The following is a 7,066-nucleotide window of genomic DNA, read 5'->3' as shown; positions in this document are numbered from 1 at the left end:
AGCGAGTATAAATTAATAAATATAAATACATAAAAACACATTTATTCACATAAAATCATCAAAATCTTAAATGATCCACTAACTGCCGAACTAGTTAATATCAATATTAATACAAATGATATATTGCAACCAAACAACATACACAATAACATAAAACAATTACAATAAAGAAACATCAAAAAATTGAAAAACAGATTTCTAATAATAAAAGTGTGTAAATGTGTGCGTTGTTGCTGCGAAAAGGCCCTGGCTCAGCATAAAGTTGTAGGAAAGTTCCATACAACGCTGATGATTCTGATAATTTAGTTGAGAACTGTTTTTCGGTTGTGCGGTGGCTTTTTCCTTTAAAAAAAGGTATTTTCATTAATCATTAATCAATGGGTAAGAACTTAATCGTTATTTATAGACATAGTGTTACTATATGTGGTGGCAAATAATACCAAAACCATACAATTTTCATGATAATTCTTTTGTGAAATATTTTTATGAAACACACCGGGCGCTAAAATCTAATGCCATAAAATAATCAATTTTGCGAATATCACAGGGTAGTTTAAAACAACAGCTAGGGCAATACTGGAACAATATTTAGCGAGGGACGTTCCCAAGATGGCGACACTAAAAAGCGTAAAGTAACAGATGATCCTCATTTAAATATCCGCGAGCGACGCGGACGTTGGGGTGTGACGCGAGACGGACCACACTAGGTGATACCATACTACGTTGTTATATCGCGATTATTATGAACAGAGGAGGCCCATGTCCTTTTCCTTACGCTTTCCTTTGAAAGGACTGGGAAGGAATAAAGATTTCTCTCGTCAAACCTTTCCTAATCCCTTTCCAATTTATAGTCGGCAATCCATTGAAGAGGCGTAAGGTCTGCAATCGACCTTACCAGGCGACCCACCAGCTCCGTCGCCGACGGTGACATAAAAATATATACACAGAAATAACATGTGGTAATAAAAGATTAGTAAAGGATACTTTATCAACAAATAAATAATACAAATGCATATGAGTAGCACGGACATTAAGTTCAATACTATGAAATATGGATCTAAATTAAAATTGACAAATGAATACATTACCCGTTTGGTAGGTATCATAATCATCATCATCATCATCATCAGCCCATATATGTTCCCACTGCTGGGACACAGGCCTCCTATGAGGGTTCAGGCCATAATCCACCACGCTGGCCAAGTGCGGGTTGGCAGATGTCACATGTCGTCGAACTTTTAATTCTTGGACATGCCGGTTTCCTCACGATGTTTTCCTTCACCGTGGTATCATAATAACCAATGTTAATTAAAAAAGTAATCCGAGTATTACACCCAGATAAAGCCAAAAAGCAATCGCATTGTTGAACCCCTTATTTTGAAGCCGGTTAATGTATATCTAAACTAGCTGCACCCGGCAAACGCTGTTCTGCCTTACTCTTATCATTTAGGGGTGTGAAAAATAGATGTTAGCCGATTCTCAGACCTACCCAATATGCTTACCAAATTTCAGAGGAATCGGTCAAGCCGTTTCGGAGGAGTATGGCAACGAAAACTGTGACACGAGAATTTTATATATATAAGAAGAAGAAGATAAAGCCGCTCGTGTGACCCGCCCAGAGCTAAGCGAGTCAATATAAAGGGATCAAAGTGACGGCGAGCGACACTGAGGTGATATTAGCGATGAAGGGCTTCTGTTATGTTACATTTAAACATATCTTTTATATTTATACTAGCTTTTGTCCGCGGCTTCGCACGCGTTAATTCAGAGTAGTTTAATAGACATACAAATAAACCATCCTCTTTAATCAATATTAAAACATCCATCACAATCCGTTACGTAGTTTTAAATATTTAAGCATACAAAGGGACATAGGGACAAAGAGACTCGTTTTGTTCTATGTAGTGATACCAAGCTAAAATTCTCAGACTGCACTGGTCCTAATAGTCGTCAACAGTCAAATATCAGAATCAAAAAGTCAAAACAGTATTTAATTTCTAATACAATATATTTCTTAAAATTCAACCTCTTCCAATATAGACATTTGGCACCAAAACAAAAATATAGTATGGAGAAGGAATTGTTATGTAAAATACAAAATGTTCACGTTGCCAAAATAGTATGTACATTAGTAGGTTTAAGTTAAAGAAAAGTGTTTATAAAGTGACGACTATTTAAGCAAGATGTTAATGACATCACAGATAACAATACTATATACTACGAGATGTTATTAAATTTATAGTAGTTTTATAAACTTAAAGTGTATATATTTAACAATAAATTTGATAAAAAAGGTATAATAAATGAAAAGACAGAAATAATGCAAAGATGTATAATGAAAAACTTTTAAATAAACTTATGGCTAAGAAAGGCACCCATCCGTCTTTATAATCTACTCTTAGAAAACACTTCACACACAAGGCTTGCTATGGTCGCCCTATGTTGTCGCTTAACCTAACTTAAATCTAACTTATTATCGCAAAAACTAAACTCCCACAACTAAACTTTATTGTAACGAAAAAGTGATATATATAGTCCATCGTTTTGCACACATTGGTTACACTTAGAATAACACCATTGTTTTAAAATATGCGTTTGCTCGTTGGCTTAGATTTTAACTGAAAAGAAAAAAAACACGATTAATCACGGAAATAAAAGTAATTGAAATTTTGAAGTTTCTGCAATACATTTGATGATAATGGAATGCATAATCTAACTGATCGCTTGTTTCGAAATTTCTTTTGGGAATGCTTATTCTACTATAACCCAAGCTTATAAAATCCTTCATTCGCGATGTAAAGGCTATAAATAATCAGTATACGTATACTCACAAAGCGCGAGTCTGTTAGCGGCTCGCGTGGAGCGGCGACAGCGGCGCGGGCCAGCGCCGCGGCCGGGCGGCGTGCGGCACACGTCGGCGGCCGCCGCACCGGTGCGTGGGCCTGCGTCTGGGGGCAGGACGCCAGCCTGCCTGCACACAACAACACACATATAGATAAACAGTTTAAACAAAACAGGTTAAGTGACTCGCGACGAACTAAATGTTAATAGAAAGAAGGTCTCCATTTTATGATCGTGCGAACTATTAACCAGATCTTAAAGAAAGAAATGCCGATAGCCCGTATCCATTTTTTCAACAAATCCAGTCCATTTATTCCCGTTGCTAGTCCTTTCCCGAAAAACTATAACCTATGGAAATCACAACAAAATATATACAATAGTATAACCCATAGACGTAATATGCTATGGTAAATGTGAAATGACAACAGCAGCATATAGGTATTATAAACTAGTCGCCGTTCGCCTCGGCATCGCCCGAGGTACATACATAGCCTATGTCAATTAGTGCTGAAGTTGCAGCCTTCTAATGGTAAAAAATTTTTGAAATCTGTACAGTAGTTTGTGTGGAAACATTATAAATACACATAAATACAAAAGTTTCTCTATATAATCTCTTTATAATATCAGAGGAGATTGCATTACGCTCAAATGCGTCCGCGTGTCATGTGCACAAAATGGCGGCCATCGCTATAGATCATGGTTCTATCGCGGAAAAACAGAATTGATACACATTTATGGGAGACATTTTATAATATTCAATAAAAATAAACTTACCTCCCAGAAACAGGCCACTTTCACAGGTACCCTGGCTCACTGAAAGGAAAAGAACTGGATAAATATACATTTTATTAACAAAATGGCTAAATGTAGAAAATTAGCTAGCATATTTAAAATAGTAACGTGGCGTTAGGTTAATATGCCACGTGGTCTGAAATTGTACCTTAATTGTATGAAAATAATTCTTCTTCAGATAATAACTGAATTTACATTTAATTTACATTTGCACACAATCTAAATTATTAGACAACAGAAGCAGTATTTTAAAATTAAATCATGGTATATGAATACCAGGAAAGCAATCGAGATAATGAACATGGAAGCTGATCCCATATCAAAGTTTAGAAAAACGAATAGATTATTAGAATACACATACACATATAAATGTAAAAGTAAAAAAAAAAATCAGAATAAAAAGAGAAAACAAAGTAAGTACTCACGTCCTGTGACAACACCGAGTGCGAATTAACTCGGTGCGCACGCGCTTTTATACGATATGCTGAACAGATTCGTTATGCAAAACGGTGTACTTTAACTTTGTTAATTAAATTTTATGTTTTCTTTTGAATTTAAATTGTATTTATAGAATGTTTCATTGAACATTAGGGATGTTTAATGAATAAATTTTCTTTTTGTAATTGTTTTAATTTAATTTGTAATTGTTGTAATAACTTTCAACCTCATTGACATTCTATACCTTGTATTATAATTGTGAAGAATATATATTTTATTCGATATAGTTCATACAAGTCATAACATACCGCTTTTTACTTGTACTAATTTCAAATTTCATCATCACGTTAATTATATATTAGTTATTGCTTTGTGCCATCGCGTACACGTTAAACATTTCTTTACAAAAAGATTGCCTGGAAGAGATTGCTCTTGAGCAATAAGGCCGCCTTTTAGTGCATATGTGCCGGCATGATCTTTTTTACAGTGACAATTTATTGTTTTTCTCTCGGTGATATGTACTATAGAGAATAAATAAATAAATCATTTACATAATTAATAATTGAACTGATTAATAAAGCTTAATCAAGTTAATACATTTTCGTGTAAATGTTTAAAGGTGGTGAAATAGCAATATGCTTTCTTATTTAAAATTATAATTAATGAAAGCTTACATTTATTAATTACTAATCTTTTACTTACGCTTCTATTTATAATAACGTATTTCATTTATATATATCTCTATCATCTATTATATATATAACCTACACAGGTTTGTATCCTAAATAAATAAATTAAAAAAATCTCATTGAAAGAGTAACATTAGTCATTACTATTATCAACAACCTACGTAGATTTTTCACTTACGCATGAATTCACCACGATTTCTGGTACGTCTTTCTAGAATTTACAAAGTACCCACATTTTTTATTATTTTTTAATCGCGTTTGGCAAATGTTTTATCACTCTTATCTACTTGTGTTTAAAATGAAATTATTTTAAATATCCAATTTCATCATGTGCTAGTCACATAGTATTGTTAAAATCTTGTTACAATACTTGTTTATAAATTCACAACATTAAAAATACAAAAGGGCAAATTGTATGATATCATTAGTTTGTCTAGTTCTTTTCTTTTTCGGTTTCGACTGGTGCTTGACCTAACCCATATTGTGAATGCGAAAGTCTATCTGTTAGTTATACTGTTTAGCTAAACAGCAGAACCGAATTGGATAAATCTATAACGATAATAGTGGAAGGGTTTGTAAATGGTAATAGGTTATACACATTTTCAAATGACACGTGTTCTGTTCAAATTTGATCTCATAAGTTACCTAATTTTGATAAAAATATAATAAAACAAGGTTTTACAAGATAAATTTGTATTCATTTGATTATAACTTTTTTGTTGTTTCTATGTTATCAAAAGAATCAACTATGGGTTTAAATATAAGACAGAACTACGTATCGAAATACATAATATACAGGAACCAATACAAAAAACCTATTTCATAAATATAGCCTCTAAAGATAAATAACAAAAGCAATTCACTAAAGAGATACGGCTCTCAGATTCCACCATTTTGTTTTTGCTCGGTAAATTTAATCTGGCAACCATCCCAGCTACCCACCACCCTGGGAAGTTTATATAATAGCTGAGAGATTCTAGAATTATTCTAGAGGCGTGTCTGGACAAAACCACGCCCAGCTAGGGTGGGATGGGCGAAGCTTACTTCATACGAATTGTTAGAAAAAAATTCCTTCATTATTTGAAATAATGTTTAAGTGGAAACTTAGATTGGAGTCTGGAATATTCGTTTTATATGTAAATGCGCTCATTTATTGTTATTAATATGAAAATGTTTTGATCGAAATATTTCAGTTTGAGTGCTATTTACTACTAATGGATTTCTGAATAGCTATAAGATACTTCGAATCCATATCATTTAATTAGAAACTATCACTAATTGATGCGTTGTTGTGCTTCTCATCTAGTTATCATGAATGTAGAAATATTATAATCATTGATAGTGATAATTGAACTGATAACTTCGAACTAATCGATAATCCTACATACTCCTGATACTATAAATCCTGAGAATTTTTTTCTATTCTTTCAAAATTTCTCATTTATAAAGCATTTCAATGCTATAAAACTAAAAATTAAACTATAAATCCTTTACACAAAATAGGAAGGACAATGTCAGATTCTTAATTCACCGAATCACAACAGTTTCTTACCAAACACAAATAGTATCACGTCAATCGATTTAACAGAGTTATTGAGTAACAAAAATATACAATCCAATTGAGAATCTACGTATTGGAAATAGAAATGTCGGTTTTTTGGTCTTTCATTATTGCAACAAGCATTACTGTAATTTGTCGCACAAAAACAAAGTATTTAATTTTAATAAATATTAACGAACAATTTTTTTTACAGCGTGTTACTTTGAGCATTAAGCATTTTTTATTGTGTCTGTTTCACCATAAGTTTAAAGTAATAGGCAAAATTGATCATTTCATGTGTTTAATTTATCATCGTAATTAGGTCCTAAGTGCTCAGGAGTGGTATTTGCCCAACTCCGCGAAGGACGATAAGTTTATTGTCAAACTCACATAAAGGTACATGAAATAATAACAAAAAGTAAAAATGCAAATAAATTGGCATGAAAATGTTACCTAAATCAAACTGAAGTTTTTCTAAAACGTTTGTGGAGAATAATGAAAATTTATGAACTTATTATGTTTTTATTGGCATCTTATTCACTCCGACGGACTGCTACTATAAGTGAAACCCATGACTATTGAAAGAAATATAAAACAGTTTTCACAGAAAAAGATATTTTTTAGACGAAAGTTTGAATGTTTGTTTGTTAGTCTTTCTCTCACGTCGCAGCTTACAAACTCTATTTACAATTTTGCTGCCTTCACGGTTTGTACCAGGGTAAAAACTGAAAAATCGTTTAAAGCTCCATCTATCTTCATACCAGAA

General features: G+C 32.9%; 1 long non-coding RNA gene across 1 annotated transcript; it reads right to left on the bottom strand.

Annotated features, from left to right (window-relative positions):
* Positions 1–2,318: 2,318 nt before the first annotated feature.
* LOC119831465 lies at positions 2,319–4,093 on the bottom strand. The gene is made up of 4 exons (XR_005287890.1): positions 4,059–4,093; positions 3,616–3,654; positions 2,832–2,971; positions 2,319–2,618 (listed from the first exon to the last, which is right to left on the bottom strand). It is a non-coding gene; the product is annotated as an uncharacterized LOC119831465 (long non-coding RNA).
* Between the last annotated feature and the right edge of the window lie 2,973 nt (positions 4,094–7,066).

This window comes from Zerene cesonia, chromosome 13, assembly GCF_012273895.1.
Source record: "Zerene cesonia ecotype Mississippi chromosome 13, Zerene_cesonia_1.1, whole genome shotgun sequence".
NCBI lineage: Eukaryota > Metazoa > Arthropoda > Insecta > Lepidoptera > Pieridae > Zerene > Zerene cesonia.
The sequence above is the reverse complement of the archived record's forward strand: the minus strand, read 5'-3'. Positions and strand labels throughout refer to the sequence as shown.